Raw genomic sequence first — 14,284 nt, forward strand, 5'->3', positions numbered from 1 at the left:
AGCTTACCCTACATCAAAGTAGATTGAAATTTCCTCAATGATGCCGTCGAATTTTGGCAACCCGATCTTCACGTATTTCGCTTTGGCAAGCAAGAAATGTGTCCAATCATTGAGGACTAGTGTCATTTGTTGGGCTATGATTGCAAGGGTCCCCTAGTCAAACTTGAATCTAAATTGGGATACAATACTAGTTTCGAGAAACTGCTTCCCACATCACCTAAGCCTGTCAGTTTCTGTTAAAATGATAAGGGTTTGTCAGTTCCCCAATTGGTTAAAGTCTTTTTTGATTTGGGGAAGTGCACTCGAGAGCATCAAACTAGTCGCATTCATGCCCTAGTTCTTTGTGTTTATGCTAGGTGGCTCCTTTTTCACCAGGGTGACAATACTTCTCCTGCGCTCTTAGATTTTGTTGACCAAATCTCTCGAGGTAAATAAAGTTTCTACTTCTTTCAAAGGTTCTCCAGTTCTTTTATATGTCTGGTTCTGTTTGAAACTTCGAATCTTCATACGTCCAACACACCATGAAATCATTTTATCCAAGCATATGTCGTGGGAACATAAGACCTTCAATTTTACCAAATCGGAGTGGACTGATTGGTTAAGTTCCCGTCAAGACGACTAGATTACTTGGAGGTTCTTCCTTGGTCACTGGGGAATAATCAGAACCCAAGCCAGTAGGGGTGTTCAGTTTCTTACTTTACAGAAAACTTCTTTCTATATCCCAGACCGTACCTTCCGTCAATACAGAGGACTCCAGACCGAATGTCCATGTTTGGGTTTTAAAACAGAGTATTACCGTCCGACACCAGTCTATCCCCTTGAAAAATCTAATCATCATCTTGCCAAAAGCATTTGCAAAGATTGGGTGCGTAAATCTGAGGATCTTTTGCATAGTATACGAGATAGAACTCCTAGAGGGACAATTGGAGCAACAACACCTAGAGGAGGAGTTCACACAGGAGTGACTCCGAATTATTATCAATGGTTGATTGAAGGCATTGAAAATCGCAAACCGAAGAAAGCGAGACTGGTGGAAAAAGATGATGGAGAATCTTCATCTATCTTATGTCCTAAGCATCTTGTAGTCCAGAATTTCATTATTATGACCATGCTATCCTTTATTTTACCAGTTTATCTTTGTAATCAGATCAAGTTTTATCAATGAAAGTGTGTTTGTTTTCTCTTATCTTTATTTGATCAGCATGTCTTATTTCACTTATCATCCATTTAATCTAATATGTTCATTTCCATTCAGGATTCTGAAAGAGAGCAACCATCGCTCCATCAAAAGATAACCAATCCAAACCTACCTGGTCTAGACCTTCCTCTGTCTCTAGACTTGTCCGTCACTTTGACTCACCTGTATCATCCAGAGAATCTTTATCCCCTACACTTGAGTTACCAACTCATCTGAGTCCGACCTAATGGCTGATTCAACTGATCCCATGTTGGTCATACAAGAAATGTTGAGAAACATGTCTCGAGATATCTCGGGATTGAAAGATGAAATGGCCATACTAAAATCTCAGAATACCGATAAGACCTCTACTTCTAGAGGGCCTGACATCCAACCTCCTCCTGCTACATTTTCTAACCTCAATAGACCTCATATTCCTCCCGTGGAGATTGACCTAGATGAGGACCAATATGCCGAAGAATATTGTGCTCCACGGACAAATAAAGAGAAAGAGTCATTCAATATGTGTGAGAAAATGGCTAGTTACATTGAAAGCATGAAGTTCCAAGGGCCAAAGAGGTTCGATATTTCTGAATTTTTTGAGACCCCTAGTGTCACTTTACCGCCAAAGTTCAAGGCACCAGATTATGATAGGTATGATGGAACTGGGTGCCCAAGAAACCATGTCAAATGGTTTATTACGCTCTCTCAGCAGCATGGGCTGAGTCGTGAACAAATGGCCCAGCTATTTCCCATGTCTTTCATAGGAATAGCTAAAAAGTGGTTTCTGAGATTGCAGCCTGAGGAAACTAGAACTTTAGACGATATATCGAACATGTTTGTTGAACAGTTTTCAATGGAGGAGGGGATTGAAATAACAAAGAGAGACCTGAAGCAGCTAAAGCAAGGTCCCCAATAAACTTTCACGTTGTTTATCAGGTGCTGGAGGCGCAAATCTGCACAGTTAAGTCAGAGAATGCCAGAAGATGATCAAATCAAGTTAGTAATCAAAAGTCTATCCCCACGGTACTTCCATTTTATGACACCGCAGCACTATCCAACTTTTGATCATTTGATAAAAACTGGCACCCAGATAGAGGAACCTATAGCTAAGGGCCTTAGAGCAAAGACATTGTCTGATGTACGAGAAGCCAAGAGGCCTATGGCCCCACCTAAAGAGGTCCATGCAGTGAATTATTTTAAACCAGCTTTTAGACCAGAGGCCAGAGTTGTCGCCGAAATTGCTAAACCAATGGTGAAAAGACAGTTCAGACAATTTGATCCATTAGCGTATCCCCTTCCTATGATACTTAGAGAGCTGATAAGAGATAAGAAGATCAGATTTCCGGATATTAAACCTGCACCTAATCCATTACCCGCAAACTGGAGGAAAGATCAATATTGTATCATAGAGGTCCGGGGCATTTAACTGAGAATTGCTTAGCTTTAAAGCATGCAATTCAAAATATGATCGATAAGGATGAACTCGCAATTAAAGGACCAAATATTACTCAGAATCCTCTCCCGAAACATCGTGTTGCTCCCACTCCTGCAACCGATGCAATCTTTCTGGATGAGCCCATCCTTGATCCCTCTGCTCTTATATGTACTATCATGTCAAATAAAACATATGTTTTGGAGTTTGACGATGAAGAACTTGAGGATGTGAAAGGGAAACAGTCGTATGTATTGTCATTTAGCGACATCGAGATTGTTGTTTCCTCTTCATCTCAGTCGTATATCCCTCATTATGATGACTTGGGGAAAGAAGGGAAGACTCTATACGATCTAGGGATGGATGACTTCGAAGAAGAAAATGTTAATGGGATTCCTTATGTTTTAAGTATGGGTGAAGATGAGCTGTTGTTGCTAGATGATCAGTGTGACGAGATGCGTCACATGACCAGGGGAGGGCGAGTTTTTAAACCTCCTGAGTTGAGCGCTGATAATCCGGCTGAGATTGCGAGGGCTACTGATGGCCAGAGGCATAATCGACTTTGGGTAAATGAAGAAGATGATAATCTTCTGAAACAGTTGAAGAAGACCTAAGCGAATATCTCTATTTGGGGTCTCTTGATGTCATCTTCAAAGCACCGGAAAGTGGTGCTGAAAGAGCTAAATTCCGCTCAGGTGTCTGTTGAGATAACTCCTGACGAGCTTGTCGGTATAGTTTCTATGGCTAGAGCAGCGAAACCTCTATCATTTACGGACAGTGATTTGCCACCAGAAGGGAGAGATCATACGAAACCGCTCCGGATTATTGTCATTTGTAACAAGAAGAAGGTGCCTGAAGTCCTTGTCGATAATGGGTCTCCACTGAATGTATGCCCACTCAGTACAACGACTACTCTTGGTTTCGGACCTGAGAACTTTGTCCCTTCTGACCAAGGTATTCTGGCTTATGACGGGACCAGAAGAGATGTGATCGGAACTCTAGTTACAAAGGTACGGATAGGAGGAGGAGAATTTGATATTGAATTCCAAGTATTAGATATTAAAGCCTCCTTTTTGTTGCTCTTGGGACGTCCTTGGTTACATAAAGTCGGAGCTGTCCCATCCACCTTACATCAGAAATTGAAATTCATTTTGAACAATAAGGTGATCATTGTTAAGGGAGACCCAGATTTTGAAGTGGGTCAGATTTCTAAAGAATTGATTATGGGAAAAGCAGGAGATATTAGTTTGACTAGTTTCTCCTTGAAAGTAGCAACCATAACTGTTGACGAAGTGATGAACGAAGATATCTTCTTCCTGAGCAGTACAAACCTGAATGTAGTGAAGATGATACGTCTACAGGGTTATATCCCAGGTGCAAGACTTGGCAGAAACAATCTGGGTTTAACCGAATGGCCGTTTGTTCACACCTTTAATGGTTTGTTTGGGCTTGGGTACAAGCCAACCAAGGCAGAAATTTGAGAAATGAAGCGATACATGTTGAAATGGGCAGAGTGTCGTCATAGAGGTTTGGACTTGCCATTGGGACCATTTGATCTGACTATGAATGGGAGATTCTGCAAAGAAGGATATGATATCCCATTCTGTGGCTTTGCTAAGACATGGAAAGATAAATCGACCAGACAGTGGCTACCGGGCTTCGAGATTTTCTTTGACGTAGAGCTTGATGATGAGTTGATGAGTCTGCAGGGCACAGGAACCGAAACAGAGGCTGAAATAGACTGGGCAGATGCAATGGCGCCAAACGCACTAAACTCACTTTTTCATAAGAGGTCACAGACTGTGGTCGTGATCAACAAGAGCCCGCTTGTACTGAACCCCACTCACCTTATCACCCCGGCCGAGGGACCTTCTAACTGGACCTCTCAGGTTACTTTTCAGTCCTGTCATTTTTCGTCAGAAGAGTCAGTTGTTCATGGGTATGTGTCAGTCTCTGAGTCTAATTCAGAGTCTTTTCCTTCTAATGATTCTTTTGATGCAGGTACCGTAGAGGTCAAGTCTATTTCTGAGGTCCGTGACGGGTTCACTTCTTCTAGCGAGGTTGAGTTGAAGGCTGTTTCTGTTGATGAACCTGATGTTTCTTCTTTGCATAGGTTTGAGTCAGTTGACACTGAGGTCAACTTGTCAATCGAGTCTGTAACTACGAGTCATGAGTCCATTGTAAAGCCTGATGTGAGCTATTCATCATCTGATGTATCCAATTCTACTTTCAATGAAATAAAGGGCTCTTCTTTTGTGTACATTCCTGATTCTATTTCATCTACTAAATCTGCTTTAAAATCTGATAATGTTAATAATAATAATCAAGACTCCCCCTCTGATGAGGAAGCCGACGAAACTCCCCTTGAAATCAAACATATGATTCAACAAGGGGAGAGTCGCCGAGCAAAATCACTCGAAGAGGAAGTTGAAACTGTGAATATAGGTGATGAATCTTTGATTCGGGAAATAAGAATTGTCAAAATTTTATCTCCTGAGGAGCGCAAAGAATTGATCGCCTTACTTAAGGAGTTCAAGGAGGTTTTTGCTTGGTCTTACAATGACATGCTGGGATTGAGTGAGGAGATTGTTCATCACATATTACCCTTAATCCCTAGCATTAAGCCAAAGAAGCAAAAACTCTGAAAACTCAAAACTAAATGGGAGTTGAGAGTTTATGAAGAAGCCAAGAAACTTCTAGAAGTGAAATTCATCCAAGTGGTCGAATACCCTGAATGGCTCTCTAACGTAGTACCGGTGCCCAAAAAGGATGGGAAGGTTTGAATGTGTGTTGATTTTTTGGGACTTGAACAAGGCAAGTCCAAAAGACGATTTTCCATTGCCGAATTTCGATCTCTTGGTGGATAATACGGCTGGACATGCACTCTTATCCTTTATGGATGGATTTTTAGGGTACAATCAGATTAAGATGGCACCCGAGGACATGATAAAGACAGCATTTATTACTCAGTGGGGCACATACTGTTACAGAGTAATGCCATTTGGTTTAAAGAATGCTGGTACTACATATCAGAGAACTGCAACTACTCTTCTTCATGATATGATTCACAAAAAATTCGAAGTCTATGTAGATGACATGATCGTTAAGGCAAAGACTAGACCAGAGCATACAGTTGCCTTGAGAAAATTCTTTGAGAGAATCAGGAAATATCAGCTTCGCCTGAATCCAAACAAGTGTGTATTTGGAGTTATGTCAGGAAAACTCCTCGGATTCATGGTCAGTGAAAGAGGAATTGAGGTTGATCCTCAAAAGATCAAGGCAATCCAAGAAATGGAACCGCCTAAGGCAGAAAAGCAGATTAGAGGTATCCTTGGGAAAGTTTAATACTTGAGAAGGTTCATATCTCATTTAACTTTGACATGTGAACCAATTTTCAAGCTTTTAAAGAAGAATTCCTCGAAGAAATAGAATGAGGAGTGTCAGGAAGCTTTTGAAAAAGTTAAACAGTGTTTATCTTTGCCTCCTGTTTTATCTCCTGTTGTTCCAGGAGAATCATTGTTGTTGTACTTGTCAATCACAGACACAACAATGGGTTGTATGCTTGCTCAGAAAGATCCATAATCTAAGCAGAAAAGGCCCATTTATTACGTCAGTAAGAAGATGCTATAATATGAGATAAAGTATTCCATTTTGGAAAAGACTTGTCTAGCATTGGTTTGGGTAACCCAAAGGCTTAGACACTATCTGTTGTCGAACAAGGTTCTTTTACTTTCACAGATGGATCCATTGAAGTACTTATTTGAGAAATTCGCCCTTACTGGAAGAACCGTGAGGTGGTTGTTATTGTTATCTGAGTTTGACATCACTTATGTCACTCGGAAGTCTATTAAAGGACGGGTTATAGCTGAGCAGCTGGCTGATTCTCCTACATAAGATAATGCTTTTTTGAAAACTAAATTTCCTGATGAAGAGATCATGAATATTGAAGAAGAAACTCCGAGTACCAAGTGGTTGATGTATTTTGACGGAGCAGTCAATAACCAGGGTCAAGGAGTCGGTGCAATTTTGATATCTCCAAAGAAATAGTATATCCCTATATCCATCAAGCTGCAGTTTGAGTGCACGAACAACGTGGCAGAATATGAAGCCTGTATAGCAGGAGTTGAGGCAGCTTTAGCTCTTCAAGTTCAAGACATAGTTGTGTTTGGGGACTCAACACTCATTATTTGTCAAATCAACGGGCAATGAAAAACTTGAGAGGATAAATTGATCCCTTATAATACATATTTGGAATCTCTGGTAAAAAAATTTAAGAATATCACTTTTACTCACTTGTCAAGAACTAGGAACCATTTTGCTGATGCTTTGGCTACTTTGGCTTCGATGCTAGACATCTCTGCAACTATGGAGGTCCAACCCTTAGCTGTGAGATTACAGTGGGCTCCAGCTCATGTGAACACAATTGAGATCTCAGCCAGGTGTCCTGATGGTAAGCCATGGTATACAGATTTAAAGAACCTCATTTCTGGTAAAGGGCATCATCCTGAAGCTTCGAGCAAAGAGAGGAAGACTCTTCAAAAGCTAGCTACCAACTTCATCATTTGTGGTGAAGCGTTATACAGGCGATCTTTTAATGGCATACAACTCATATGCGTTGATGAAGACAAAGCTGCAGAGCTTATTGAGCAAACTCATGAGGGAGTCTGTGGCCCACATATGAATGGAAAAATATTATCCAGAAAGATTTTGAGACTTGATTTTTATTGGCCCACAATGGAAGCAGACTGCTTTGCCTTTGTGAAGAAATACCACAAGTGCCAAGTCTATGCGAATCTCATTCATATTCCTCCTTCAAAGTTGCACTCTTTTTCTTCGCCATGGTCGTTCTCAGTATGGGGAACAGACATCATTAGAAAGATTTATCCAAGATCCTCGAGTGGTCATGAGTACATTTTGGTAGCTATCGACTATTTTACAAAGTGGATCGAGGCTGCATCTTATGCTTCCATAACTTTGAACACAGTTGCGAAGTTTATCCATGCAAACATTATTTGCAGATACGGAGTACCTCATGAGCTGATTTTCGATAATGGATCACATTTTAAGAAAGAGGAATACACCTGTGTGAAGAATTTAAGATAAAGCATCATAAGTCATCTCCCTACAGACCTCATACAAATGGAGCTGAAGAGGTAGCGAACAAGAATATCAAAATCATTATCAGTAAGATGACTGAGACTTATAAGGACTGCTCAAACAAGCTGTCATATGCTTTGTGGGCTTATCAGACATCGATCAGGTCTTCAACAGGTGTGACTCTGTATTCTTTGGTAGACGGAATGGAAGCAATTTTGCCAATTGAGTTGAGAATTCCCTCTTTGAGAGTGATGATAGAGGCTGATTTACCAGAGTCTGAATGGGCAAAAGCCAGACACGATGAATTGTAGACGACAGATGAGAAGAGGTTGAGTGCCTTATATCATAGTCAGGGATATCAAAGGCGGATAGAAAGAGCTTTCAACAAGAAAGTTTGAGTCCGTGACCTGAAGCCGGGAGATCTCGTTGAAGTCCTACAGGGCACCGGTGTTTGATCTGAGAGGTAAATTCAGGCCAAACAGGTCTGGTCCTTACATCGTCGATGAAGTCCTGCCTAGAAAAGCCATAAGACTCCTCGATGAAAATGGAGAAAAATTAAATGAACCTACAAACCTGGATCAATTAAAGAAATATTATGCCTGATACACCAAGAGACCATCTTTGATTGATTTGAGCTTTGAGCCAACAATTTACATGTTTAAAACCATTTGCAAACTCTTTGGGGCCAATAAAAAACAACCTTCTTTCTTTGACAAACTTAAACCAGGGGCATCTTTTATGACTTGCGTCATAAAAGATATTGGACCTGAACTACGTTACGACCTGATCCCTTTCTACAGGGTACGTAGCCAACCTGTTCAATTCAGGTTCGGTCACAACCATCTGAAAAAAAAAACAACAAATGACCAAAAAATCCTTGAAGTCCCAATGGACGAACTACGCAGACCTGATTCCTATTTCATTGGAGATAGGTAGGTAGTCTGGAGGGCCAGATTCGGTCAAAATAAATATAAACTCGCCAAAGTATAACCTTTTTTAACCTAAGCCTACCTGAAAGTCCTTCGGGTGTATTTAGGCCCGGGTTTGTGGAGAAACAGAAAGAAAGAAAAAAAGATGGAGTCTTAGACCCACTAGACTGAAAACCCGAAATGGTGGTCTAGGCAAAAGTTAGGGTCATTCACCCGCTAAGCTGAAAACCCGAAAGGGCGGCTTAGGCAAAAATCAGAGTGCAGAGCCTACTGGATGAAAAATCTGCAAGGGCAGACAGTCCAGTCAAAATATAAGGCATACGGTCCTCCAAATCGAAAACCTAGAAAGGCGACTTGGTCATGGCAGTGACTTCATGCAGAAAGGACAGCTTCTAAAAGCCAGCTAAACTTTTATTTTTTTCTTTGGCATTACTTCAATGTCTGAGTAAGCACTAGCAAGGTCTTCTTTGGTACTCTTTGAGTTAGAGAGATTGAGGCTAAGCAATCTAAATGGATAATAACCATGACAGAAATACCAAAAAGATGAATAAAATACCTTAAAACACGGTATTCAAAAGACTGTAAGAGTGGTGGACTTTTAACCATTTTAAAATATTTACCAGACTAAGCAGCAGATTTCAGTCTCTCTTAATATTGAAGTCATGTGTCTATAAACGTCATCGTTCATTGTTCGTCAAAGTCCTTCCTTTGTCGAGTCGAGTTCAAGTTTCAAGGTCTTGTTAGTCCAATTTCTCCCAAAGCCGGGGTGATGAGTAAAAAAAATAGAGAAAAAGAGAACCTGTGGCTCCTGTGGACAAAATGCAAAGCAAAGCAGAGTTCAGAAGGTGATAGGCTATTAGCCCATTTTCAGCATCAGCAAATGGCATAGAAGAAAGAAGATTTTGAGCAAAGCTATGTTCGTTTACTTGTGAAATTTTGTAAACCTAAATGTGCATTAATGGAAGCCTTTGGCCTTTTTCCTTTTGTGTTGCTCTCTAATGAATATTTTTATGGAAGTAATCATACTAGGGGCATCTTTTATGATTTGCGCCATAAAAGATATCAAATAAACAATGATATTTGAGATAGATATTCTCATCAAATAGAGATTAGAGAAGTTTGAACACTCTTTGAGATGAACTTCTCGATCAAGTTGCTTTCTTTTGTAGTCGAGTTTCTTTGAAAAATCTTATCCCCAGAGGAGTCTAAAATTCACCCTTGCAATCTTTAAACCTTTAGCAGAATGCTTTGCATCTTTTGAAAATGGTTACAACCTGAAAATTCCTTCAAGTTGCTTGAGTGTGCTCTTTGGTAAAGATCATGCACTCTCGTTATTCTCTTTGAGAAATGATTCTTCCATCAGTGACGCCAATCTGAGATAATCTTTTGATTTGCTTTTAATAAGGAAGAAATTACTAGATTCCGTGATTCATGGCCTAGTTCCTTTCTTCCATCTTTTTTTTAAAAAAAACCTTTGGTTTACATTTTGTTTTGTCAAAATTTTAGTACAAAAAATAATCCTTAAGTGATTAGTATGTACTTATTTGATTTGTACTCTTTGAGTATTTGATTTGTGTTGGCTTTGATAAAGCCCCCAAAAAAAAAAAAGAGACTCATTGAGTGTTACAGACTCTTTGAGTGTTGGAGGTATGTTTGAGACTCTTTGAGTAATTGAGACCGTTTAAGTGTTGCAGACTATTTGGGTAGTTGAGACTCTTTAAGTATAAAAGTTTTTTGGATGTGTGTTTGAGACTCTTTGAGTAGTTGAGACCCTTTGAGTGTTGCAGACTCTTTGGGTAGTTGAGACTCTTTGAGTATAAAGGTTTCTGTGTTTGAGACTCTTTGAGTAGTTGAGACCCTTTGAGTGTTGCAGACTCTTTAGGTAGTTGAGACTCTTTCAGTATAAAGGTTTCGTGGTGTGTTTGAGACTCTTTGAGTAGTTGAGACCCTTTAAGCGTTGCAGACTCTTTGGTTAGTTAAGACTCTTTGAGTATAATGGCTTCTGTGTGTGTTTGACACTCTTTGAGTAATTGAGACCCTTTGAGTATTGCAGACTCTTTGGGTGATAGAGACTCTTAGAGTGTTATGGTTTCTTTTGGTGATTGAGACTCTTTGAGTGATTAGTTTGAGACTCTTTGAGTAGTTGATTTGTGTTTCTTTGAGTAAATGATTTGAGACTCTTTGAGTGATTGGTTGAGACTCTTTGAGTAATTGATTTGCATCTGTTTCAGTGGTTGATTTTTACTTGTGTGATTGAAATGGTTTATACTCTTTGAGTGATTGTCTTTTGTTTGTTTTTGTTAAAGCCTTGATTTAGAGATAAAAAGTGTCTGTGTTCAGTATTTGTGTGTTGTTAATAGGAGTTCTTGTTTAGATGGTTGGGTCGTGAGAGTTAGAGAGGCTATCTCTTTGATATGTCATTATTTCCATGTTAAAAGTCGGTAAGAGGCTATCTCCCTTTTGCTTAAGGACTCAGGGTCTGGTAGCGTTATTTCATTGTTTTACCTTTCTCAATACCATTTTGAATCGAAGAACCCCAAAATTTGCTTTCGGGTCAATCAAAATGTGTTGCATGTCCAGCTTTGGCATTTGCGCGTCAAGCACGCTCTGCCCTCGCATCTGTAAACACTCCATTTTAACTGAACCCCAATTAAGTAGTTTAACTAAAAACCTTATCAAATAGTTGAATTAGAGTCCCAAATTTCTTAGAGTAGGTTAGGGTTCCAAGTAGGTCTTTCTAAAATTTCATCGAAATCCGTCGAGGTTTACTTAGTGAACGAGTGTAGAGCATTGCATAGTGTTATATAGTGTTGCAGAAGGGGTGTGCATTATCTCGACCAGGAGGTGGCCTAGTGAAATAAAACGTGAACGATTTGCAGAAAATGGTGTCTCTGGGTGAATCAAAGGGGCACGAATTTATTCCCTAATTTTTTATTAAGCACTTTTTCTTGGCTAAAAGCACCAATTGAGTAGCTTTTAACTTTAAGGTTTGACATCTTACCATGTAGTTAATACCACACACAAGGAGATATCACATATATATATATATATAGAGAGAGAGTGCTATACAAATAGATAATTATACACATACTAAGGATAGCCAATGATGACAAGAATTTAAGAATCTATCCTAGGACAAGCAACTCTATTATATTGTGAGGACAACTAGTTCTTTTAAGATTTCTTGCAAAGGCAAACTAGTTTTTAACTTTTAGGGAATGTTCATTTTCATTTTCATTTTTATGTTCCCTATTAGCTTGTTAGATGTGTTTTGATAAATTTAAATTTAATTGAATGATTGAGCATGATTGTCAAAACATTTTTATGTTCATCTCAATTTCTCTATTTCAAAGTCAATTTTATACATTTCTCAATTTTAAGCATACTTATGGCTTTTTAGTCAAAGTCTCATGATTTTTATGATATTTAAAAGTTGCAATGAACTCATAAGATACAAGTTTGAGTGCATGATGGAAATATTTTCAAAGTCAAACTTATAGTTAGCTTGGGAATCTTTCACTGTGTTATACATAAATCACATACATAGGCATAGTGTATATGTACATCATTTTAATTCCCATGCCTCTCATTAAGTGGATTTTAATAATCATAACCTTTTAAAGATTCCACTTAAGTTTTAGGTTCACAAAACTAGAATGATTTGCTTTGTGAACTTATCAATGTCATATGGATAATATATATATAGATGACAAATATCAAATACATTCCATAATGACAATGTGTTACAATGTACACACCTTGAGATTTTCACTAAATTTTCATTTTCTTAATGCACATAGGTTTTATTGTGAAGGATTTAAGATAATCAAAAAAAATTTATTGCTTCACATATACCGATGAGTTCATTTTCACTTGCTTGAATGTTTTAAGTTCATATTAGAATTATTTTCAACAAGTGATTCTCTCATATGATTTGCATGTCATGGATGAAAAATCAAGCTTATGGACATGCTACATATGACGTAGTTCAAACAAGATGGATCATGATTTCTTCATTGAACTAAGTTGCATTTGCAACTTCCCTTAACAATTGTAATACTCTAAGTTTGAAGGGATGTTAAAACCCAAGGGTGTTTAAGAGTCCTTCCTCAATGAGAGACACCTTGGACTAATGAACTCATTCTTGTGAATTTCTTATGATTTTAACTGAAAGTGTAGAAATTCATCAAATTTTACATTTAGACCCATTTTTATTTGTTTTTCTCATTTTAAGTTCAAGTTTCACACCTTTTTGTTTTGGTTTTGCTAGTCAAATCATGATAGCCTAGGTGAATACCTTAGGATCTAGCAACACTAAATTTGACCTAATAGGGTTCAAGATACTAAGATATCTAAACTTAGAAACATATCTTTAACCAACTAGGCAAATCATATGGGTCAATGAGTTTCCAAATTCCAATACTGGCACTACGGTGTTTTAATAATTGCACTAACTCAGTTTATCTTTTTATTTTTGGGAACTGTAATTACCTTTGATAGTTGTTTAAGTAATATGAGACAAGATGAACTGGTGCGATTATCAAAACATGATAGTGCCAAAATCATTAGTCATACTGTTCTCGTTTTACAAAACCCTTTACAAAAAGTGCTATTTTTTTCATTTTCCCCATGCATGTGATGGTAGGTTTTGATTTATATTTGGGTCGTTATCCGACTGTTGAATTGCCGATAAAGTTTTGTTTTGACTTTCGAAAGCAGAAACACTTTTATAAATAGAAAATGAAAAAAATAGCACTTTTTGTAAAGGGTTTTTCGACCCAATGGAAATTGTACAGTTATTATAAAACGAAGGTAAGGCTACAAAAAAAAAAGCTGTACACGTGGACAGTGGATATTGCCCACCAGCAGTCGTAGGGCGGGACGTGTTTTTCTGCTTTGACTTAAATGGTCGGTCCAAAGCTTTCCCACCTCAACTTTGTTGAAGATTAGCCTTGTGCCGTGTATATAGCAGCCCCCCCACGCACCACCACCACCCCCCCCCCCCCCCCGTATTTGATAAAAACACCCTTAATTGCTTCATTAATGATATTCTGTGTAAGGAAAAGGATAAGGATAGGCCTTCACGATGGGAAGAGAGAATGGAAAAATACATAGAGGAAGGGCATGCAAAATTTTGTGCTCATTGGGAAGGGGATTAGACATATATAGAGGAAGGGGATTAAAATGCCTCACCAAATCCAAGTCCATTGCTACCTGTTTTCAGTTGATATGTCTTGATGCAAATTCTCCTGTTCTACCTCAAGAAGAACCTGGCCAGCTATCATTTCCGACTGGATTGCCACTGGAAATCACCAATTTAAACAGGTTTTTCTATCCCCTACTGGCCTCCCTCCCCCTCAACCAATGGATCATCAAATTCATTTAATAGCGGGGTCACAACCTGTGAACGTTAGACCATACAGATGTTAGAGAAAGATGGGGGAAGAGAGGGTCGGTGGAGTTGATAAGCATGAGTTTTGCTTGAAGCATCACTCCCAAGTAGGGTTGCAGCTTGGGTCGGGTTTTACCTGACCGCATCGACCCGACCCGAAAATATGGGTCGGCTTTAGAGGGTTAGTATCAACCGTCTAACATTCAGATCAGAGGGCTAGGATCAACCTATGGAAATATTTTTTGGGGCACAAC

This window comes from Tasmannia lanceolata, unplaced genomic scaffold, assembly GCF_043159265.1.
Source record: "Tasmannia lanceolata isolate RefF3 unplaced genomic scaffold, GAP_Taslan_0.1 ptg000002l, whole genome shotgun sequence".
In the NCBI taxonomy this organism is placed as follows: Eukaryota; Viridiplantae; Streptophyta; class Magnoliopsida; order Canellales; family Winteraceae; genus Tasmannia; species Tasmannia lanceolata.